Below are 25,390 nucleotides of genomic sequence, written 5' to 3' on the forward strand. Positions count from 1 at the left end.
ATCAATGTGCTAAAATTAGTGCAGCACAGAATGTTGGAGGTTCCCGGTCTGTTTATCTATGCCATTTTGGGGCTTCTCTTTTTAGAACGGAAGCAAAAGCAGAAACTTTTTCCTTTCCATTAATTTTACTTTACCCTATTTGTTTTCCTGCTTCCTGAGGGCTTTTGTAACCAAGCGTTTCAGAGTGTTTATCAGGCGCATTTGTAGTTGATAAGCTGATGACTCAGAAGAGCAGTTAGTGCAGCCAGCAGAGACACCAGTAACAGCATGCTTTGGCAGAGTGGTTTAGGGAGAAATGTTATCTGCTTAGATGCTGTTCTTTCCTGAAGTTAACATTTATTCTGACTATTTTTTTTTCAGTGTGTGTGTGTCTTTGTGTGGATGGGTTGTTCCCACCTGTGAGGTGATGTACCATCTGCCCAGCACTGAAGGGCACTGGAAAGGGAAAACAGGAGGAGTTTGGCTGAAGTGCTTAAATCAGTGCCCTTACTGTGCTGAAGGGTTGGACCTCTCCAGCTGGCAGTGGTTAAAGGCTGTGGAGGTGCATGGGAGAGGATAAGGGCAGCAGGAATTACTAATTAGCCCTGTAAATAAGCAGGTAGTGTGCAGCAAGCTGGTGAAAGTAAAAAAGTTTATGATAGAAAAGAATAAACAGCTGCTAGGTAAAGTTGCTCAGGCATCAGGTGGCTTCATGGTGGGGGAGCATGAGCAGGGGGTGGAATCATGATTGCTTGGCCTCTCCACCTCCTCACATCTGAGAGTCTTGCAGTGCATTGGGGTTAAAGTTTCTAGGCTACAGAAAGTTAACTTGAGCAGGAACATTCCCTGCTTCACTTTCAGATGAGAAACCTGAGATGAGCTGAGTGCATACCCGTGGCGGCTGGAAATGCAAAGGATGGGCACTGATTAGTTGGCTTCTCCTTCAAGTCTGCTTTTCCTTTGAAGATTGTTCCATCCTGCTTCCTGAAATGTAGGAAAATCTGAGCTTTTTTGTCCTTTTCATCATCTCACACGAACGTACTCTTTGCCTGTTGGCTTTGCCCTTGCAGGTAGGTGGTGGGGGTGCATAAAGCACTGTTCTACTGGTTAAAAAAAACTGTTTTGTGTGCTTCTCTGCTTATTTTAGTTTGAGAACTCCTCTGAACCAAGATGATAAGAACGGGGATATTCTGTGTTTCTACCATGAAGACTCGCTGGGATAATTATGGCTCTATGCCCATACTGACTAGCCCCTGTCACTGTGCACGCAGCATTCAGATGTGTGGAGTGACAGCTCCTTCGGGCTCTAACCAAAGGACTGGGATGCGCTTTTTCCCATGTGTTTTAGTTAAGTGGATAAGAGGAACCTTTGCACATAGCATGGCATGAAACCTGTCTAACAAGATCTATAAAAGCCTGGGTCTCTGCTTGAGTGTTTCAGATCTTGTCCTGGAATACGCATAAATGTGCACCAGCATCCTAACTGTGGCTGTAACGTATTTGATGTTCTTAATTTTAAACTAACTATTGCAGAAGAAGACAAGTTGCAGAATAGGGCAACCTGCACCCACATGGAGCCCTGTGGCACTGTTATTACAGTGCTATCTGAGAGAGCTAGTTAGAAGCTTACCCTGTTTAGTCTGTAACCTTAAGACAATAATTTGTTGAAGGTCGTAGATCACAAATCTTGAAGATTTCTGTTCAGAGCATCACCTGATTAAGATCCCCTATTGCTATGAACATTTGCTGAAGACATACAAGTGCAGGTGTAGGTCTTTAGGCAGCTCATCCAGAATGTCTCCCTAGAGCCTCGTCACTTCCCTTCAGAGATCACAGAAGTCATCATGTCTCCTCTGATCTTCAGGATTGGAAGGGTAAGCAGGCTCCTACCTCCTTGCTTCTAGCTGAGGATGGCACATCGCAGCTATCTCCTGCAGGAAGGAGAGGAGAATTTGACAGTGGGGAGCTAGAATCCCTCATCACGTGATGTAGACTCACTTGGCTGAACTGCAGAGGCCATCAGGCAGGCACCCTTCAGCGTGGGCACTGAGCAGGATGCAAAGCTGGTGGGCAGAGCATGAGCTGTTGCTGCAGGACTTGACAGCCAGCAGCCATACCCCAGGGCAGTGGTGAAGGGCTGTGGGTGCCAGGGCCCACTAATGGTGTGCAGGAATGGACATACAGGTCTGGCAGCAAGGACAGGGCTGCTCAGCCATGGGGTTCACAGCCTGAGCTTTTTTTTTAATTTTATTTTTTTTATTTTTTTCTGTTTAGTTGACTTTGTGCACCATCTAAATAGATTAAAATCCTGTTTTCTGCATCTGAGGCAAGTGCAGTCTAAATGCTCTGATCTCTAAGCATGGGATTTCAGCTCCAAAACATAGCCTTGGTTAAAATGCATAGATTTCTGGGCTTTTAGGCTGCTGCTGGGGATGAATTTGTTTCAGATTTTCTCCCATACTGCTGTGAGCTCAGTGCAGCCACGTTGTGCAGTGCTGGAGAACCAGAGAGGATTAACAGGAAGTGAAAGGTATTCAACCCTAAAGCCGGAGAAATATTCCTCTAATGCTGGTTTTCCAGCTGAGTAGTAACTTGACTTTAGTGGAATTACCTCGATTCATACCAGTGTACGTAGAAGGTCCTGGATATCAACCAAACCTCTATTTGATATAACTTGCTGCTGATTTCTTATATTTTCCAGTAACAAGGGTGACTTGGATACTGATTTTCCCACATCCCAGAACGCAAGCCTGCGGAAATACAGTTTGTATTTGGACCCCATCTCTGTCAGCTGATTCCATCAAACTTCACCATCCATTGTGAAGAAAAGTATAAAAACAGTCATTGTCTCCAAGGGCAACATATGAGATTTGAAGAATGTGTTAGAGTTAGGATGAGAGATGAAAGATGGACCAATGAGAAGTTTACAAACACGAATTGCTTTGTTAATAAGTCAGAAGAGGAAACATCAATTCTTCAAACATGACTTCTGCCCTGGTAATGTTTCTTTAAGAAGTGTGAGGCATAGTGAGATACCATAAGGTTTCATTCCTGTTGATGGGGTCTTTGCTGTGAGCGTTGTTATTCTGATCAGCTTTGACATCTCATAAAATAGCACTTATTCTCTGAGTAATCCGAGAAGCTCTTCAGAATTCATGAGGCTTAAGTCCAAATAATTACATTTATTGATCTCTGCTATGTGAAGAAAATTTCCAATTTATTGCAGGCTTGTTTGGTGTTAAACCACAAATTAGGACATGTCAGGTTTTTCTCTTTTTCTGTCTCTATTCTTAATGCTTTTTTGGGGCCTGAGATTGTTCACTGATATCAAAGGCTGTCAAAAGTGTTGTTACTGAGCAGGTAAATTGAGATGCCTGGTACTGTCAGCAAGTGCTGGGCCAGGACAGCACCTGCAGCACTCCAAGGGGAGGAGAGAAGGACTGAGGTCCCACAGTTCGCAGCCCTGATACTCTCCTTCCCACCTTCCACAGCCTTGTGTTGCAGGAGGGTGGATGCTAACTGCTGTGATCTCCTCAGGAGAACAGAACGGAGTATTGCTTCCTCCAGAATAGTGGGGCTAATGCCTAAGCAGTAGGATATCCATAAATTCACCCCCTGCCCAGAGGTTTCTTCTCTGGGAGAAAGAGACTCCTATTCCCTCTGGTCGTGCTAGAACTAAAGGAGAATCACCATTATGGCTTCTAGACAGCTAGATGATAGAAGGTCTGCTTCTGTGACTTGTAGTGTCCTGCTCACTTCATGAATGATGGAACTTACACAGGAAGGCAAACTGTAAAGACATTCAGTGTTGCCCTGTGAAGTTCAGTGCTCAGGGTGGATGGTAGGGTCTATCTGCAGAACACTCTCGTTGGATGTATGTGTTTCTCCTTCTGAAGGTAGCACAGGCAGAGAAAACATTGTGAACTTTGTTTTGGGCATGGAAAGTGCCCAGGTGCTGAACAGTTTGCTAGCTTGGAAGTTCAGAAGCCAAAGCTGATGAATACAAAGCCAAGTCCAATATTGTAGGGATGTCTCAGTACACACTGGATTGTGCATTGGCTTTCTGCTGACAGAAGCAAGGACTTCACAGCTTGCTGATGTCCCTTGCTGCTGAGCCCTGTGCCAAGGCTGTGGACAAGTAGGCTCAGTAGTCATTCCCCATGACCGCAACGCTGATCTGTCCTGGCTGCAACCACAGCAAGACCATCCCAGTGCCCTGGGATATGTGGCTCCACCACTCTCCAGTAGGGCAGTGGAGGCTTGACTGAGGCTGGCAAGGGATTCAACTGGGCAAGAAGGGGAGGCTTGTTTGGGGACTAAGAGGCTGTTGGTAACAGCTTAATAAATGATGCCTTTCCCAAAATATGTCTTTAAATTTAGACCTCAGTTTAATAAGGCAGTCTTCACATGTTCCTTCAGGGCACATATATTATTTAAAAAATGTTTATAAAGGATTAATGCACTCAAAAGCCCCACTGACACAAATCCCTGTCATTTCCAGTGCCAGGAGCCAAAACAGTCCAGCTTATTTGAAGAAACTCTTTTCATCTGTGTGTTTATCTCTAAATTTGGCACTGGGAAAAGTGTTAGATTCACAATCTTTTGTTTATCTACAGGAGTCCTTTGTTTATCTAGTAAACAGGGACAACACAAGCAGCAGGAATGCAATTTCTGCCCATCCTTAGTCTAGTTTTTGTGTTTTATATATAGTAAGTTTTCATGGAAGACCTTAAAGCTTTTGATAAGTTTGTGTTTATTTCTGTCTCCTTTGGCCATACAGGCTGGTGGCTTGTGTCTGCAGTGTCTTGGGCAGGGAACTGTGAATTGTATCGAGGACGAATCCATGATTATTTTAACTTGGCTGATAGCTGTGCAAGGGGAAGCATCAGCACTGGCTTCCCTCCACCACCTGGCAGAGGGCTCCTGGTGGTTGCCCCTGTGGGACAGCAGTGGGTTTGGTTGCTCCTTTAGCTGGAGCCAGCAGTATTTCTATGTGGGCCTTCTTACTCTGCAGAAGGGCTGGCTGAAGTCAGCAGAGCTGGATATAGGGAGTACCTGTTCCTATCAGGAAAGGAGCAGGAGGGCTTTGAAGGGGCCTTACTGCTCTTCTGGCAAGCTTCTGGAGGAAGGACTTGTGTTTTGAGCACCATCTTTAGATGTTCAGTGCCAGCAATAACTTCACCAGGGCTCTAGGGTATTCAGTCTGCACTGCTCTCTTGCCTTGTTTGAGCTGTCCTCATGTGGCTCTATTTCACTTCTGGGAGTGTTGAGGTTCCTGGGATGCTCCTTCCCCATGGGCTGCTTGGTGATGCTCTTCCCTGGGGCTGCTTTGTTTAGGGGGGCTGCTGGGAGGAGGGAAAGGGCTGAGGGGACGCTGAGCTCTGCCCGGAAGGTGGGGAGGTTTTGCTTCACCAGAGGCATTGCAGGAAGCAGCTTGTCATTAACAAACTAGTTTTTGCTTCACCTAAGGTCTTTGCAAATTATTGTTGTGCACCACTCCTCTCCTGCCCTTTCTTTTCTCTGTGCTCCATCCCGCTGGCCTTTGATTCAATAAATCAAAGCTTAGTGCCAAATCTTGTTAAATTCCAACTTCCTCATTAATCCGTCTCTGCCCTTTGGGAGATGAAAGTTTGGAAATGTGTTTAATAATGAGGGTTGTGATATGTGAATAAAAGACACGAGAAATGTAAACTTAGACAATGATCAAAGATGATGCATTAGCTCTGATGAGAAACTGTATTGTTACTAAGTTGTTGGCCAAACTGATACAGAATGATAGCAAAAAATACCTACTGTGGTCCTGCTGATGAAGTCTCAGCTTGTGTTTGGAGGAAGCTGAGGGGGGCACGTAAAGGAGAGGACCTGTGAGACTTGTGCTTGGGGCAGAGCAGAGTAATTTCAGTTCTTGAGGCAGATGAAGGGCTATCCTATTGCATACAGAGATGGTGAAAAATATCCAGTAAGACTTTCATTAAATATACCAGGAAGTATTTCTGTTTCTTTTTTCTTAATTGAGAAATGTGAATAGTGTTATTCTGGATTTATTTTTATTGCTTGACTGCCATCTTTGAAAATTCATGATACCGGGATTTTAGTTCCCCCCCCCCACCCTTTTTTTTTTTTAATTTCTTTCTTCTTTGCCATCTCATTTTATTTCCATCATCTTTTTTTTTTTTTTAGTTCCCTCTACTCAATAGATCAAAAGGAAAATAAAAGAGGAGTGAATCCAATCTTCCACTAAGGTCTAGATCAGAAATGATGAAATAATGTGTATTTTTAAATTTATTTTCAAGCACCGAAAGGAAAAAAAAAAGTCAATTTCTGTTAGAGTTGTTATTCAAAAATGGAAAAAAGTTTGACTGTGTGGACTATGTAGAGTGACAATATTTTAATTCTGAGAGTTAGGAAATGCTTGAATATCGGCTGATGATGCTGTGCCCAGAGGAGATGCTGTTGTGGTGATACCAGGGTTTGCCCTTGTCCCACCCAGGCAGTGGCCTTGTGGCTGCCCGATGGCCCTGGCCCTGAGACACACTTCCCCCTTGGCATAGAAGATGTTGGCCACTTTCTTTTTGCCTCAGCTTCCCTCTGGTTGGTGTAGGGTGCACAACACGAAACACCACTCCTGCCCTGCAGCAAGATCCTGAAGCTTTGCAAATGAGGAGATGTTAACGGAAGGGAGGGGCACTGATCGGGCCCTTTGCAATGGACAGACTCGGAACTGAAGAACTTCTGAGCTTTGAAATTCAAAATCCAGTGATTTTAACTGCAAATTTAGTGTTTTGTTTTTGTTTGTTCTCAGCATTCTCTACTGGCCACGGAGGTCAGCTGACCACCAATCCATTTATAACAGCTTTTCTTGTAAGTTTCTTTCCCTGTTTTATCAACCAAACAGTGCTGTGCCCTTCGCTATTTCCTTTGATGCCATGCTTCCTTAAGCCTTTGTCTTTATTGCTGCTGTCTTCTACATTGTCATCTTTTTTTTATCTTTTATTCTTTTTTTTTGATGCACAGACACCAGCCCAGCCTCACTGGAGAAGCACAGAGATTTCCTCATGGTTTTGCAGATGATGCTCAGTAAGGACTGCTGAAACAAGACTGTATTCATCTTGAATTTGCATTTCACTGTAACCTCAAATGTACACTTCACCAGTTAGTCTCTGCCTGATGTCTTAGCATTTGCTTTCCTCTTTCTTAGTTTAACATTTTGTAGAAGGCTTTCTTGAATTATGGCGTGTTGGTTTCATACCATTTCTCCAATATATAATTTTGAATTCGGATCCTATTCTACAAATGCCCTCTTCCCCTGGAGTGATCTGCAGATTCTGTAGTCCATGCTGCCTTCAGTTGTTCAAGTTACTGTGGAAAAACTGGAACAGAGTCAGGATTGGGGCAGTTTGTGTGAGATTCATGTGAAATCTCATACCAATAGTTTATCAGCAATACTTTGTCTATTTTTTTTTGTTTACTTTTCCCCTGACCTACTTGCACTTACAGGCAGTGACTTCCACATCATGATCTCTGAACTGCTGATGAGCTGCAAAGTCATGGTACATGATCCGTACTTGATCCAAAGAAACACTTTCACTTCCCATTAAAAGTTTAATGGAAAAGCCAAAGAGTGTTTCCAAGGAAATTTATGGCTAGCTATATTCAAGGACCCAAAAAGCTAAAGTATTGCTAAGCTAGGCTGTACTGTCTAAATTTCCTTGTGGCCTTGAGGGATAATATCGAAAGCTGTGCTAGAACATATATTTCAGCCACTTCTTTCTGACCCACAAAGCTTGTTACTTTGACAAAAAGGAAAACTAGTTTGCTCAGAAATGAACAACTGATTCAGTGTTCATTTTGTTGAAATAAATAACTGAAATTATATTTTCTTCTTGATAATTTCGTTATGCTGAATTGTTTGGGTTTTTTTTAATCCATTTGTTGTCTTTTGGGTTTTTATATATTGATCAGGTTAATAGCCTGTTCTAGGTTTTTTTGTTTTTTTGTTTTTTCCCCCAGGGGGACTAAATAGTGTACATTTTTCCATGCTTTCCCTTTGCTGTATTATAAATAAAGACATCATATTTACCCTTCTTGAATCTTCTGGGATCACTCCCATACCATGAATTTCAGGGATAATTTCTGAACAGTTCAGAGATTTCTACAGCTGGTACCTTCAGTGCCTGAGGGTGGATTTCAGAAGGCACTGGTAATTTGGACGTATCTCATTTATCTCAGGATTTTGTTCTTTCTGTGCTCTGGCTTGCATTTCTGTCCCCTTGTTAAAATTAATTTTTGAAGTATGTTATGAAGCCTGAAGCAGAGATGGATGAGGCTACTTTATTCTTCTCTAGATCAGCCATCATTTCCTCTGTCTTTTCTCATTAAATAATAGACCGTATGTTCTCTTTTCCTGCTTCTACTGATATCCTAGTGCTTTTTCTTATGGCCTTATGTTCTTTACTAATTTTAATTAATTCCTTGCTTTAGCTTTTCTGATTTTTATGCCTCTATTATTCTTTTATGTTGGTCGTTATCTATGTGGTCTAGTTTCAGCTTTTGCTGTAAATTCTATTTGATTTTCCCTAAAGAGATGCAACTATAATGGTCTCTTGTTCAGCTTCCTATCTTTCTAGCACAATGGGATAGGTTGCCATTGTACTTTAGCATGGTCCTTCTCAGTAACTGCCAATTTCCTTCCTCTGCTGAAATTCCCTTCTCAAGAGGCCTCATCTGCCATGTTGCTGAGTTTGAGAGTCTGGGAGAGAGATCCTGCATTTCCTTTGGGATTCTGCTAATTCTGCCTCTCTTACAAAGAGGGTGCCAGAGTTTGAATCGTTTGCACCCAAATGACTTTTCAGCTGGGATTTTTAACAAGTAGCTGCAATCAAGCCTTCATTTTGAAGAAACTCCTAAATTGGTTTCTTTCTTTTCTTTTTTCTTTTTTGGCCCTTCCAAGTCAGGGGATGTGTGCTCCTCTATCTATTTTCTCTCTGCTAGGGTTTTTCTGGCCATCCCAGCATCCCTGCTGTACCCCATCATCAGTGATGTGTGTAGGTAGTCACTGCCTACTAGGAGATCCTGTTCTTCCTGTTGCTCGTGGTCCGTGGGCACTTATGGACCACAGGCCATCCAGAGGTGGGGAGGTGAAGCTGTGGGGCGTGCTTTTGTTGCTTATCTGATGAATGCAGCCTTTCTGGAACCACTTGAGTGGGCCCAGGAGCAGAGCTCTGTCCTCCAGATAGAGAAAGGGCAAAAAATGAGTCAAAACTGTCAACTGTTCTTCACACAGTTTTTAAAAAAAGCCAACATTTTAGTGTCTGCCATGAAATTTGTTGTTTTCCAATAAACTGAAAATGCTTTGGTTTACAAAACTGCCACTTTCTCTTTGCTTTTTATTTTTTCCTTCTCCTCATCTAGAAATTGTCCAGTTTTTGTTTATAATAGCTCCTCTGAAACATAGAGAATGACATTTCTCTGGACAAATATCTGTTTTTCTGTAAAATTGCTTTGATAGAAAGTATTTAGCCAGCTCTATAATTTAGTGACTCCCCTCTACTAAGTACAGCTTACTCCTCTGCCTTTTCTTTGCCTTCTCTCTGCAGCTGTTCCAGAGGTGCTGGGAGCTCATCTTGCAAGTACAATGATGCCATCAGCTGCATTTCAAAAAGCCAAGTAAATATGTTTGCCCTTTTCATTCTCAGATCAATTTTATCCCTGCTTGTATGACTACAAGCAGTTCTTTAAATCTGGGAGTTGGAGGGAGGAACTAAGCAAAGAAACAGATATTCATACCCGCTAGATCAAATATTCCAAAGCCCCATTCAGCCTGGACTTGAATGCTTCCAGGAACAGGGCATCCACAGCTTCTCTGGGCATCTTGTTTCAGCACAGGCATAATTCTGCTGGAGTCATCTGCGTTTTTCATTTGGTGGGTTTGGTTGGTTGGTTTGTTTTTAACTCAGGATCAGCAGGTGCTTTCTGTTGCTGAGAGTTCTGGTTGGATCACCAGCATATATTGGCTGAGATGAGCAATAAGCAGTTGAAATAGTAACAATAACTATGTGGAGCCTGGAAGTTTGTGGTGAGATTTGGCTTGCAGCCAAGCCAGTAATGCAGGTGTCCCAGAACTGCCATATTGTCCTGTTTTCAGCTGGGACAGTGTTGATTTCCTTCATAGTGTCTGGTATGGTGCTATGTTTTGGCTTTGGGGGAAAAACAATGCTGATAACACACCAGTGTTTTAGTTATTGCCAAGCAGTGCTGCACAAAACCAAGGACGTTATCAGTTCTTCTGCTTTTCATATTGCACTGCCAGTGAGGGGGCTGGGGAGAGCCCAAGGATCTGGCAGGGGGGCAGAACCAGGGTAGCTGACCTAAACTGGCTGAAGGGATGTCCCATACCATATGGCATCATGCAAAAACTGTAAAACTGTGGGGAGCTGGCCAGGGGGCAGATGCTGCTGTGTGTTGGTTGATGAGTAGTGAGCATCTTTTTTTGTGCATCTTTTTTTTTTTTTTTGGTGAATATATGTATATATATTATCATTACTATTATTTCTCTTTTCCCCTTCTGTCTTAGTAAATGGTTTTAGTTACTACCTCTGAGTTCTGCTGCTTTTCCCATTTATCTCTGCCCGTTCCACTGGGAAGAGGAGTAGTGAGTGAATAGCTGCTGCTGGGTTATATCACAGCACATGTTACTGTCCTGTCTGGGGCTAATGAACATGTATGAAGTGATTAAACTTTTTGTAATTATTCATTTTTATTGTAGCTGCAACATCTTCCTTGGTTAGTATAATGTCTTTTTGGGGTCTGGTGATTGGCTGTGATGTGGGTGATGCCATCCTGCCATTTTCTTTACCAATTATACTTCCTTGCCTGCGAGAACTACTGGCCATGGGGTCTCCTCCCTGCTGAGCCCCTGCAGAGCCTTGTGCTTTCTCAGTCTGAAAATTAAACATTTGGATGCTGGAAGCTGTTCTGCTGGCAGTTCCTGTTAATGATGAAGAATTACCTATTATGCCAGCGTTGGGTGGCTTTGACAATTCCATTACATATTACTAATAGCACTAGTAATGTATGGCAGCTTATCCTTGTTTGTGCGCGTGTGTGCATACATATGTGTGCAGCTGTATGAAGGTGCCTTGGGGAGGCAGGGTCGGAGACAACAAATCTATTGGCAGAATGCAGCAGCCATCACTGCCACATCTCCCTTCCTTCTGCAGTGGTGCCAGGATGTCAGGGCAGTACCCAGCTCTGCCAGCCCTGTGAGCAAAAGCAAAGGAAAGATGGCTCTGGGAAAGATGCTGATCCCTGGTGCTGTGGCATCCTCTGCTACACGATCTTCCTGCAGCTCAGGAAGCTGATTCCCACTGTCTCGTATTGGTCAGCTATTCTCCAGCTATTCTCCTCTTTTCTCCTCATTTTTACGCTCTCTTCTTCAGCCGAACCATTCAGTTTCTGGAACATATCTATGTGGTAGTCCTCAAGGGCAAAGCCTAAAGCAGTGGCTGGCCAAGTTACAGGTAGTGGAACTACTTTGTTTTCCTACCTCTTCAGCAGCAGCCAAGCTCATGGGATAAAAAAAAAAAAAAAAAAAAGAAAAAAAAATTCTACCTGCACAGCTACCCTGCCCACAGCAGGGTTTCGGAACTAAAGATCTTTAAGGTCCCTTACAACTTGAGCCATTCTATGATTCTGTAATACTGTAAAGAATGTAGATATGATGTTCATGTGACTGGTATAAAATTAACTTTCATTTCAAAGTCTCTGGAGATTTCACTCATTCCCAGTGGGAATGGGGCAACTGCTGCCCAGCAGATGAGAGGTCAGCAGTGTTGAAGAGAAGGTAGGATGGCTACTGTGGCTTATTCACCTACTGCAAAAGAAGAGCTGGCAGCAAGCCTCCAAGACTTATACCTGAATGGTGTTTACAAATACTGGTTGAGGCAGACACAAGGTGTATGTGTATGCCCTTCTCCTTCCTCTGACATCTGGATGGTCCATTTTGTTTAGATTTATCCTTCTTCGCTTTGCTCTCTTGACTGATATGGGGGTGATGAGACAGCCACCATCCAGAGCTGCTGCCAGGGCTCCAGCATTTGCTGGTGTTATCACAGCCCTTGTTTACTGTCCTGCATCCCTCTTCACTGGATCCATCTCCTGCCTGGATCAGAGCAGGCATTTGCTCTGAATGTCAGGAGCCAGAGCAGGATGAGATTTCATCCTCTTTCTTTCTGCAAGATTCATCTTAACATGAAACACAGGGGGAGAAGTTTATGAAGCATCTGAAAAATATATTCCTCTTTCATTTTTTCCTTCCCACTGTTTTGATCCTAGTCCATCCGCAGAAGTAATATGTTTGGAAATGGCTTGTGCATCAGTTCAGGTGAATTTTTCTGTGCCTTGAAAAATGGGACAATGCCTTCCTACAGATATTGACTGTCATTCCACATCTATGCTGTCGACCTAATTTCAAATCAATTTGTGCTTTACCAAGTGGTTTGATGTCACCTTATGGCAGAACGCTAACTTTGCCCCTTTACAGCTATTTATCTCTGTCCTTTGTAAGGTCAGGGAAAATCACTGTACTCTGACCCCCCAAAAGTAATCCATCTAGTGGAGGAAATGATGAGGCAGTATTATGTCTGGCAGCCTTTTTAAACAAGTCCTCAGAAATATCAAGAAAAATCTGATGTGCCTGGGCAGGGAGAGGGGGAAACTGAAGATGCTACAGGAGGAAGTAAGGTTGAAAGCAATCAAGGGAAAGCTTGGAATTTATATTCTGGAAATGTTCCTTCTTCATGAATCTATTTACAGACATCTTCCACTGTTACTGAGCAGGAAAAAATTAATAATAATCCAAGCAGGCTCCCAAGCAAAGGTTGGCCATGAGTCTGAATTGAAAGGATAATTTATCTCCTCTGCCACTTTGAAGCCTTTTTAGCCTGGGGGAGATCTCTTGTCTAATGAAATTAATTGAGTGCACCTGCGGTCGGGGTACTCCATCTGAATTCCAGTTTCCTCCTCACTCAGTTGCCAGGTATCTGCTCACCCCCAAAATGACTGATGCAGGTGCACTGTGTGTCCCGTGCAAATCACATCCCAGAGAGCAGTGCTGCCCCTAAGCCACACGAAGGCAAACAAATGATAGAACAAGTTGTTGAAGAAGTCCCATCCCAGGCTCTTTTTCAGCATGGGTGTTACGGGAAATATTTAAATATCAGATTACTGGAGGGAGGAGAGAGTAACTGGGAAAGGGTCGTTCTATTGTCACCCTTTATCTTTTTGCCCTTCATGCTGTTTACTTTGATGCCAGCTACTGACGGTCATCAGAAGTGTCCTCCAAGAGCACACTGGGCAAAACAGCGTAGAAATTGGAGCACAGAAAACTCCCAGTTAAATGTAGATCTGGTGGGAAATGATGGAGACAGCATTCAGTTGAGCAAGAGAAGTGGGAGCTAGGAGAGCAGCAGCATTGGTTACCAAAGAAGGATGTTACTTCTTCCTTTTTCTCCTGCTACAGCTCCACAAGAACACCATAGTCATTTGAATATGCTTGCATTTATTTCATGTTTATATTTTCTAAAGATTTCTTTTACCTTCCCCCACCAAGCTGCATTCAATTTCCATGATTTTCCTTCAGAGTGGATTATCTGATTTTATACAGATTTAGTTGTACACAGCTCTGAGATTGCATAAAAGTGCCAGCAATATGACAGTGGTTTGCGTAGGCATGAATGCTGTATTATGCGGATAGCCAGCAGCTCGGCTTCATCTTGAATAAATGCAGATTTGTTATGTATAGATGTGTGCTTATTTGCTGAATTCTTCTGCCCTCGCAGCTCTGGGAGCTTCCAGGAGGCTGTTGTGATTGCGTGACAATCTTGTTCCCAGGGAAGAAAAAAGTACTTGTGCAGAAGCGCTGGCCCTTAGGCTGTCAGATGAGGAGGCTTTTCTTTTTGCTGTGTAGGTTGCACTGAAATTGGGACAGAGCAAACTCTGAGCAGAAGAAAGCCGTTATTGTTTTTAGTGATATTTCGTTTTATTTCTCTCTGTCTTAAAGAGACTTCTGGCTGGTATGTGTCCCTCCACCAGTGAAAAACAAGATAATATAGATAGCAGGCTTGTGTGAGCTTCAGTGGGAGTTTGAGGCACTTTTTTTGTAGTGAGGTAACTAGGTGGTGGTCAGAGCCTGCAAATCCTTCTTCTCTGGGGTCTGAGGTGTGGTACTACCTCACTCACAGTGGGAGAAGCCCTTTCTGCTCTCCAGTGTCTCTGCTTTTCTGTACAGACCATAGCATCATGAAATTGTTCAGGCTGGAAAAGACTTCTAAGACCATCTTATCCAACTGTCAACCCATCCCACCATGCCCATTAACCACATCTCTCAATGCCACATCCACACAGTTCTTGAGCACCTCCAGGGACAGTGACCCCACCACCTCCCTGGGCAGTCTGTCCCAACACCTTGCTGCTCTTTCTGAGAAGGAAGTTTTCCTAATTATGCATGGTTCTATTTGTGCACAGAAATTTATAGCTCCCCTTCTACTGGGTATTTTCATTGCCTTGATGTTGGAGGGTATGCTTCATCTCAGTCATGTTCCCAGAGAAACCATGAGGATCCTATGAAAGAGGTAGCACAGGGGGACATTGCCAGGGCAGGGCTTGGCAACCAGATGGCCTTGAATGCAAAGAAGTTTCTCTAATGGAAAGAAAACAAACATGCCTTAATGCAATTCACTTATCTGGGCTTGAATTTTAAGCCTATTAGTTGTACAGACACATGGTAGTTCCAAGTTAGCCCTAAAGCTCATTGTGTTCCATTGCAGAGCATCATATTTCAGACACTTTTTCACTTAATAAATCTTTCCTCACCTGTTACTTCCCAACCCAACAGGCACCACTACTGATGCAACTAAAGGGCAGCCTCTTTCCCATGCCTGCATCTCACAAGGCTCCTCTATATGAGCTCTGTGTGGCTCTGCAGGGATTCCCATCAGCAGCAGGGTTCTTAGACTGGTTTACTTATTCACTTTGCCAAGACTTGCCTTGACTGAAGCTTTACGTTTGCTAGAGGTCCAAGAAAATGTGAGAGCCCTCATGAAAAAAAGAACATCTCGCTTTTTTCTCTAAAAATTTAAATGGGAAGAATGCTTCCCTGTTGTCTGCACCCCTGTTTAAAGCAAACACATTCTTACCCAGTCAATGCCTAAGCAGAAGAAGGCTGCAGAGAATTGGCTTTTATAGCAGACATAAAAGGTGTGCTGGTGCCCTCTGCAAGTAGAGATATCATTTGATCTGTCTGGATCCACTGTGCCACAAGAGAGACAGCTTAATGGGAAAAGATTGCCATCCTGGTGAGCTCCCAGCTCCTGATTTCACCTCTGGAGAGAAATTGCAGTGTCCTCTCATAAAGTATCAGGGAAAGAGGTGGTGCTGATCCCTTGTTGCTGCAGGGGTGCAGGAATGTGATGAGAAGCACAGTGGAGAGGACCTCAGGGGCTCTGCTGCCGCACTGTAGGGCTGTGGGATGTGCTCAGCAGGAAGGAGATCGCAGCCACAGGGAAGGGAGCAAGCAGACCTGAACAGGCTGGTTCCCTTAGGAAACAGTAGCAAGGGAAAATACCCCGAGGTACCCACCACTGCCACCATGCATGCTGCTGCTGTTCACACTCTCCATCCTGGAGCTCACCACAGGGAGAGAATCAGAGCTTGCTGCATTCTGTGCAGAGCTCTATAGCTGGCTGAGATCATGTTCAGAGTGCAAGCTTTCAAATTAGGGCACCTGTGAAAGCCATAAGCAGACTAAAGTGGCACATGAGCAACAAGGAATGGTAATGATTAAAGCTCTGTCATTTACAGGCAGTGAGAAATCAGAACCGAAACCTAAAAGCAGCTTCCAGTACAGCTCCTTGAAAAGAGAACTGATGGAGCCAAGCAGCTTTTGTGCCCTAGATCCAGAGGGTTGCTGCTCACTCCAGCTACTTGCCTGTCATTCAGCTGCAGAGTCTGTAAAATATGCTCCAACTGGATGCAGCTGGGTGCTGCCACTGCTCTAGAGCAAATGGATGGCAGGTAAACATGATCAGCATGGCTCTAGATGACTGCTGTAGAGCCCACATGGGCAGGCATATTCTCCCATGGTCCTTCTCCCATGAGTGAAAATTCTGAAAATAAATTCCAGCAGAATTGTATTTCCCCACTGTAAATGAGATGAAGGCTGATCTAGCATGTCTGATCAGCATAGATCTAGCAGCTGAGCAGCCTGTCTGTTATCTGCCAACAAAACTAGTTTATCAGAAAAAAAAAAAAGCCAAAACCAAACTGTTAAAAGAGGATTGTGGAACTTAAACTTCCTGTAGGATAGGCAGATTTAGCTGAAAGTTTCTTCAGTTCTGTTTGTGGCTGTTCATGCTGCTGCCTGCCCAGGCAGACTCTCCTCTTCAGCAGCTCTGTTTCACATCTGTATTTTACAAGCTGGAGTTGAATATAAGGGGCCCAACTCATAAGCTGCTACAAATGATGTACTTTTGTGAAATCAGATCTAGCACTGCTCATTTATGCCATTGGAAAGGCCAGCTTCCCAGGTGATGGATGAGTGATCATACCCACCATGGCACTCTGAGTGAACAATGTGGGATGATGGGGATCTCTCCCTCAGCACTCCTTCATCATACCTCTCAAGAAGAGAATGTTTCCCAGTATGCAGAGTATTCCTAGTTGCCCATATCCATATAATGCCCATATAATGGCTGCAGTGAACAGTACTACAAGCTGGCTTTGAACAAGAGGAGACATTTGTCTAGCTGCCATTTAGAGCGGATGTTTCACTGTTGGTAACTGCAGATGTATGCAGAGTTTAAAGAAAAGTTGCATCAGCTAAACTGTAATCCAAGAGTGGAGATCTGTGAACCTTGCTGCTTGCAGTCCCCCTGCTCCTTGTTCAGCAGTGAGATGGTCCAGCAGAAGAAGCTGCATCAAGCATCCTGTTGTGAGCCACCATATGGAGCCAGCAGGAAGCAGTGCCGCAGCTGCTGGCAGCCACTGCATTTAGCAGAGAGCCATAGCATAGCAAATGATGAGGAGACAGGGTCAGGGCACACACCAGCTTTGTAATGTCTCTTGGTACATTCCAGCAGCCAGGAAAACAAATTGCCTCCGGGCACAGCAAAGGTCAGGGTTGCCATCAGCTAAGTGGAATCACTGGCTGTGATAGTCTCATCGACATTTCCCTCTGCAGCAGCTGCTGTCAGCACAAGGTGCTTTCATTATCTGTGGGCTGGGCTTTGGTGGGAACATTTTGTATTTCATTTCAGTGAAAGGCACTTCTCACCTGTCATTTTCCTGGTGAGCTGACTCAGTAGGTACACCTAATTCTTCTTCCTCTGCATTGCTTCCCATTTCTCCTTCTTCCCAGGGCAGTTTGTTGCTGTTATAGCTTTGGTCACTGTGGATTGTGCAGCTCAGTCCCATCAGCTCAGTTTTTTTTCAGATTTCAGCAGAGAGTCATGGAATCATTAAGGTTGGAAAAGATCTCTAAGATCATCTCATCCAACTGTTGACCCATCACTACCATACCACTAAACAATGTCTCTCAGTGTTACATCTCCACATTCCCTGAGTACCACCATCTCCCTGAGCAGCCTGTTCCAGTGCCTCACCACTCTTCTGGAGAGGTAAGTTTTTCCTAATATCCAACCTGAACTTCTTCAGTGCAACTTGAGCAAGGGCAGGTTTCCACCCCTTGGCCTCTGGAAGACCACTGGCAGCAATTATTTCTTTGGAGAACAAACTATTCCTCATGACTGCAGTGTCACCAAAGTACTGGCCCTCAAGTGTGTGGAAATGGACCATGACACAGCCAGGGCTGAATGTGCAGTGGAGACTGTGCTGTTCCCTGGGGCTGATAGCGTGGTTGATGGAAGCCACCTGCTCTGTATCTCCTGAGAGATGACAGGATGATAACCCATGAAATAGGGACCTGGGAAACACAAGCAATTCCTGTTTTCCCTTGATACCAGGCTTTGTTGAATGACTTAACTTTTCCACCCAGAGTAAAGCAGCCTGGAGTGTTATTTTGTGCTGAATATTGTGACTTGCATCAGAGCTAAGCATAAGAGGAGTACTGCTGCACTGAGCTAGTGGCTTGTTGCCTGATTTAAATAACTACACAGTGTGCAAGGCTGGCATTAGTCCCCACAGTCACTGCCACATTTGGAAAGTGGCCATCTGTGAGTACAAGCTGGCTAACTGTGAACCAGTGCTGTACTCTGTTCAGTGAGAGCTCCTTTTATGTGCTGTTTGAGAAAACGTACTTGTCCTGTTATACCTAAATCTGGGGTTCCTTTAATATCAAGTAGGATTTTCTTACCTAATAAAATGTCCAATGAGTTGCAATTGTGTACTTAGCATCTAACTGAAGCATGGCATCCAAAAATTCTTATTTGCATTTCTCCCTGCATCATCTTCCCTCCTTCCCTGACACACTCCCTTACCTGCTCTTACTGCTCTGCTCTCTTTCAAGTCATTTCTTCTGATCTCTTCACCAACTAATTACAGAAACAACCCTGAGAGGCATCATGGCTCTCAGCTACGTGTTACAGCTGTGTAAATTCACTTTGACATTCAGACAGCCTCAATTTCTCCCTGCTTGCAATGGGAGTCAGTGAGCTGGAGAAGATGAAATTGTTTGCATTACGTAGCCATCGCAGTGAACCAGCATGTCTTGTGCTGCAATGGGAAGTACCTTATGGTTTCATTCGGTGGCTGGAACAATTGTTCTCTGTGTAGAGACCAGAAGGCAGGGAAGCAGAGTGCTGATTTTGGAAAAGGTGTTTCTGGTGGTTCTTCGTGGGCTACAAGCTGTGCCTGTGGCTTCCAGCCCTATTAGACCAGGCTGCTTCACTGGGAGAGGGGCCAAGCAATGCAAGAACCTGTTCAACAAGCATATGCCTGAACTGCAGCTGAAAAAACTCACAGCTCATTGTCAGCAGCAAGAGGAGATTATAGTGACTGCAAATCACCTTCATTTTTCTGCAACTCTTTTGTCAGTTTTATTTTATGTATGATCATAATTGCCATATTTGAGTATAGAAGCTCTGAAGAAGCTGACAAGAAGGCACATGCAAGATGTGAGGTTATCTGAGATAGTCATCACGGTTTCACCAAGTTCAGATGATGCCTCATCAGTCCAGTGGCCTTATGTAATGGAATAACAGCATCATTTGACAAAGAGAAGGCAACTGCTGTCATCTACCTGGATTTGTGCGAGGCTTTTGACATGGTCCCACACCACATCCTCATTTCTAAAATGGATCTGAAGCATGGGCTATTAAGTGGACAAAGAATTGTTTGGATGGTCACTGCTGTAGGGTTGTGATCAATGGCTCTACGCCCAGGCAGAGGTTGGTCATAAGAGGCATTCCCCAGGGATCAGTCCAGGTACCAGTGCTCTTCAACATATTTGTCAGTGACCTAGACAGTGTGCTTCTGTCAACCAGACCCTCAGGTAATGTACCAGGTTGCCAGAAAACAGCCTTGTGTGTAAGGACAACTTCATGTTCCTGTGAGATATTCAACATTCAAGGGATCTGTGATTTGAACTTGATTTTCCATTTGGGACTTGCTGATTACTTGCCAAAAACATACAGTGCTGGAAGTTTGATTTAAATACAGGCTATTGCAGGCTGGAACGTTGGTTTTATATGAAGAGCCTCAATAAACTGAACTCAAGTCCCAAGGCAGATTTGATATGTTTGTGAACTAGTTAAACAAATATACATACGGAAATGTACTGTGACCCCTAAGGAAAACTGAAGATGATGTATTAGATTTGGAATTGATTTGAAACCTTTTTTTTTTTTGTTTAATGTGTTTTTCATAATACTTCACAATGAGTCAGTGAATCCACTGAAGTACAAGTTACATTGCTAAGGGAGTCTGAAACCACAGGCTCCCAATTCTACTTTTCAGTCCTTGCTAGTGAATGGGGAGAGGGCCCTGTATTTTGATGAAATTCAGGGGTACTTAGTTATTAGGTTTTTGTGAGTTTCAAATAATCTAATCTGTTCAACTAATAAAGCAACAGCTGCCAGACCTTGTCAGGCCTATGTTATGATTAATGTGCTAAACAGTTTTCATGGATATGAAATAAATTCAAGGGAAAAGTAAAAGCCTCACAGAGGATGATTCTTCAGTCACTTTTCTCCCTTTCACCTGTAGTCCGACTTGCAAGTTTCATTTTATTATTTATTCTTATAGGTTGGAAGCTACTGCTGGTTCCATATAGAAATAGTGGCAACTGGAACTAAAAGTCCAGTTACGGGAATGAAGAGATAGGGGAAAGCATGAAAAAAGTTATGGATGACAAGGATACAAGCTGTGGGACTTGATGATCACATTGCTTTCTTGGGAAACTCCTGCCAGCTTCAGTAGGAATACTGGCTATCCTTCCAGGGCATATCACTGAAGGAGCTTGTTTGAACCAAGAGGATGGCTGCTGCTTGGAGGACATGCATGCAGAGGTGGGGGAACCAGGACAGTAGACAGCTATGAAAAGTGTGCATGATCAAGTTCCTGAGATCTCACTGGCTTCGCAGGCAAGAGAAACACTGTAAGTGAAAAAGGAGCTGAAACAGGACATGGCAGGATGCTTAAGCAGAAATGTGAGCACAGTATGAAATGTGAAATGTTTTATCTATTTGTAACTTGAGTCCATTGTGGAAAACTGTGTTGACTAAGGAGATGAAGACAGAACTGTTTGATGCCACGGGATTTGCTGCATGGTGTTAAATAAACCATCTTCCTGTCATACCGAGTTCTCAGGTGCTTTTTTTGCCTGAGGTCATGCAAGGTAACTTGGAGAGTCTAACTGATTCTGTTACAACAGGCCAGGCTTTGTCTTCCTGTTTACTTTGTCTTCACTCTGTTTCAGCTGTTTAAGATCTAAATTGTTGCCTAGTTTGTGAAGCTTATTACGTGTCCTCTGTTTCTTGGAGACATGCTTATTGCGGAAAGTAAAACTGCAAGGCAAGCTTTTTCCAAGGGAGCTGCCACAGCCCCGAGGAACCACTTTGCATTTTGTATAGTGGCTCTATCTGTCACAAGAGGTCGTCTCTCCTGGCTGCTCTACAAGCAGTGTGGACAGTCATTGCTACAGTCTTTGTGCTACTGGAAATTGGATGCCACAGAAAAAAAGGTTCTGAATTTCAAGGCTCACAGCTGGCTCCCAGGCTTACCCTGGTATTGAGCACAGTGAGGCTATCTTGGAGAGAAGTCCTGGTTTTCTACGTTTCTCACTGAGGTTGTCCTAGTGTTACTGTCTTTCTGCACTGAGTTCACACCGCCAAGTTTGAAAGCTTCAGCTGCTTACCCTGCATTGGATTTGAGACTTGAACATGTAGGTTTTGTGGAAGGTGCCTGCTGTATACTGAATTTGACAAAGCCAGTGAACTGCAGGCAGCAATTGGAGAAAACAGTGAGCTGTTCTGGATGCGTCTGAGGGAAAGAAAACTGTATTTGCATGCTCATATTTCAGTTCACTTCCAACCACTTTAAAATTCTAGTACTTGTCTAGTACTTTATCCTTAGATAAAACTTACCTGCACATAAATAGCATCTTTTGGAAACGAGGTTTGATAAGGCAATTTTTTTCTCTGAAAGAGTGGTCAGGCACTGGAATGGCCTGCCTAGGGAGGTGGTTGAGGCACCATCCCTAGCGCTGTTCAAGAAGCATTTAGATGAGGTGCTAAGGGATTTGATTGAGTAGCTTAGTGGGTAGGGATGGTGATGGGAGGATAGTTGGACTAGATGATCTTGTAGGTCCTTTCCAACCTAATGTATCTATGAATCTATGGCAGTCAGAGGTCAAGAAATCAGAGGAAAGGGAGGAAGCTATGGGAGAATTTTTGGGTAAACTCCCTTGTGTTTCCTCCTCTCATACAGAACCCACAGTGATGATGAATCATGATGAGAAGAATCTTTATGTTATTAATGATAATCACTGGATATGCATATAAAAATATACACGATCACTGCAAATTTGAAGCATTTTTTGTCTCATTTTCAATTTGATTTTGAGATACATAATTTTCTTTTGTACAAGCAATTTCTCCTCAGCCTAGCTCTGAAATATACATTTTGGAAGGTTTTATATGGGTTGCCTATCTCAGTTTGAAAAGAACTCATTAATCTTCTGTGGTACTGAACTGAAGGGATTAATGCAAACATCTCTTCTGGATGTTCATTATTTTTCTCCTTTGTTTTTATTTCTAATTTCCATTTTGAATTAATAGTAATAAACCCTTAGAACTCACTGCTCACCACCTAATTAATTAATGATAATTTTCCATGAGCTGGATAGTTCCATAAATTAAGCTTTAAATCACCACTGAGCTCAATGGGAATCTTGTGATCTGCAGGGAACCTCTCCAAGCCACAGCTACTGGAGACATTACGTGACAGCTTCTCTGCCTTCCTTAAAAGAAGATAAAAATTAAGCTCTGAAGTTTTCAGGTTGTAGCAATAAGCTTGAAAGGCTGATTCAGCCGTGTTTTAATTCTCAAATTTAGGAAGGGAAAAAAGAGACTAGTATTTATTCAGAAGCCTCATTGTTTTTTACAACTGATTTTGTGATTCCTGGATGTTTAAATTCTGATTTTTGAGTTCCTACAACCCTCAAGATTTATTTGATTCTTAGGTCATAGTGTTCTTCCAACCCAGGCTGCAAAAGGACATAAGGTGAAGCAAAAAGGAATGGGAGATCAGCTTTGGGAAATTTGTATGCACAATACAAAGGCAGAAAATCTTCCTATTTACAGGATAGGAAGAAAAGAAGGTAAAAAGGGAAAGAAGAACACCTCAGTTACAAATTGGTTCATCTCCATAGCAAAATCAGGAGTGATAATTTCATTTGCATCAGCAGAGAAGCCTGATCTTGGCCCTTACTGCAGTTGGTTCACCTTTTTTTTCCCTTGATCTGAGCACAAAATTCTATTACAGTGTGGTTATAAAACCTGGTGTTCTAGGAAAGCAAGCTTTTTCACCTCATAATTGCACCTACACATTTTCAGAAGTGGCATACTTCAAGGCTAAACACTGTTATGATTTCATAAAAGCTTGCATTATGGTGGCAGCTTTGTGTGCAAACATTTGCAGCTAATTGCAGGAAATCTGAGTGTCATGTCACTGCTAAAGAATCAGGTGCAAGTGATTTATGCTTTAAAGATTTCCCAATAAGCATTAATTCAAACTTCCTACTCATGATTCCACAATCACTTATACAGGTGTAAACCAGGAGTAATTTTACTGAAGACATGAATTCTGTAGTGGCACAAAGAAAGATCCTTAAATACATCTTTGCTTTAGCAGAAGCCTTGCTGGAACTCTTTATGACTGGAAATAATACACGTCACTTAGAAGTTAATGTTGAAACCCCTCCCCATGTGTTTGTATTTATTTGATATCCCTTCTAACAGCTGTGGTTTAGAGGGCATCTGAGAGAGCTTGTGTCCATGACTGGGATAAGGATTTTTGAATCAGGTAAGAGAGCACCAATTTCCCTGCAGGAGATGTCCTGTTGGGGAAAACATCAAGGGGGCATTTAGATTTGTTATTAATTTAAACAAAGATTTCACTTCATTGACTGAAGTGGAAACAGAACTGAGCAGGAAATGTAAAATAAAATGTGAAACATTCTGCTAAAATAAAAGACACCTCTCAACTGCATGTCCTGCCAGTGACATGTATTCATATTTTAGAGCTCTTCTGTATAACTCCATGAGCTGCAAAGCTTTAATATCAGTATGCAAATTTGGATCTACTATCCGTTGTGGTAATGTCAAGGCAGATCAACATTGTCTCAAAGGAGATACGTTAGCAGATCAAACCCTTCAGAATTCCCAGATAGATGCATCTCTGTTTTCCAATGTTTCAAGGGCTATAAATGAATTACCAGCACTCAGTTTATTTGCAGTTTGCTACTTTCTATTGCGTTAGAGTCTGCCTTTCATTCTGCTATGTGCATAACTGGTTCATGGAGAAGCTTAGGAGTTCTCTGTAGTGGATTTGTTATCCCTGTGGAGAATATTATTAACTGACCTCGTTGCTTAATATTTGGAGAAAGCACCTGAGTATGAGGTTCCTTTCTTAAGGTCAGAAAGACGATCCTGGACAGTATATGCATGAGCCACTTTTTCATTAGTTGACTAGTAAATGCTGTCATTTTGTTTACAAATACCGTAATTTAGTGAGTTTGACATTTATTTTGGGATGCTTCTTGAGCGACAACATTTGCAGGTGCCTCAGAAAAAGATGTGTGGAGATCTTGAATGGGCTTAAAGCAAACACATCATAATTAAACAAATCTGACACACGCAGAGACACATGCAATTAACATTTAGAGACTGAGCAATTTCTTCTAGCTGTAAGCATCCTTGTTTATTGCAGGTGAGTTAAACTAGGTGATCTTTAAGCCCATTCTGTAGGGGAACCGTTATGTCAGGGCCTGAACTGATGATCGTGCAGCTGGTGAAGAAGGGTGGCTGGCCCGGGGAGCACAGGTGCAAGCAATTCTCCTGTGGATTGCTTCCCACATGAGCAGAGCTCTTCCGGCTCATTTAAGGGCTACACTCCAAAATGGAGAATGTCTCCTGGATGAAGGCCTCTTCCTGAAAATAAGTGCTCTATAGCTGGAGACCCTCCTTGCCAGTTGGGTGAGTCAACTTTTTCTTTAGTTTTAGTATTGGTAGTATTGGTATTCCTCGTAATACTTTGCTTGATATCACAAAGAACTTTCCAGAAGCAGTTTTACTGTTTCTAAGGGTCAATGCTTTTGGACTCAAACTGTTTTGTGATTCTGTGGTTTACTAGTATATAAACGTGCCTAAATAAAGAAGAAAAGGAAATTCTGTTTTTCCTTCTCAACTGCTTGTCTTGCTATTGCCTAGTACAACAAGATGAGAGGCAAGGGTAAATCCTGCTTTCGTAAGAACTGTATATGGTTCAGTCAGCTTAATCTGATGAGTGGATAAGGGAAGTGGCCTTCTGCTGCATGCTATTGAAGGCCTGGATGTTACAGGTGATTAGTAATATGTAAGTTCAAAACATATTGGAAAGATATGAGGTTAATAGTGTTATTTATTTTCTCTCCAAATTCCACTTCTGTTGTTTTCTCACAGTGTTTCAGTGGTAGCTGATCACTCATTACTGCCCCTTGTGTTATCTTGTCTTTTTTTGAGGTACAGTGTTGTTGCTCATGAGCTGTTATGAAAGGGTCAAGAGAGAGTGCAGCAGCTAAATGTGTGAGAAGTGCTATGAGGAGACTGCTGCTTCTTATACTCCTCATGTTATTTGCGATGTTTCATTTAAAGCTTAAAGTGCTGTAGCAGAAGGAAACCTTCACTATGAAGTAGTATAA

The sequence above is a fragment of the Cyrtonyx montezumae genome, unplaced genomic scaffold (assembly GCF_038088225.1).
Source record: "Cyrtonyx montezumae isolate F1298 unplaced genomic scaffold, pur_monq_1.0 scaffold_0, whole genome shotgun sequence".
NCBI lineage: Eukaryota > Metazoa > Chordata > Aves > Galliformes > Odontophoridae > Cyrtonyx > Cyrtonyx montezumae.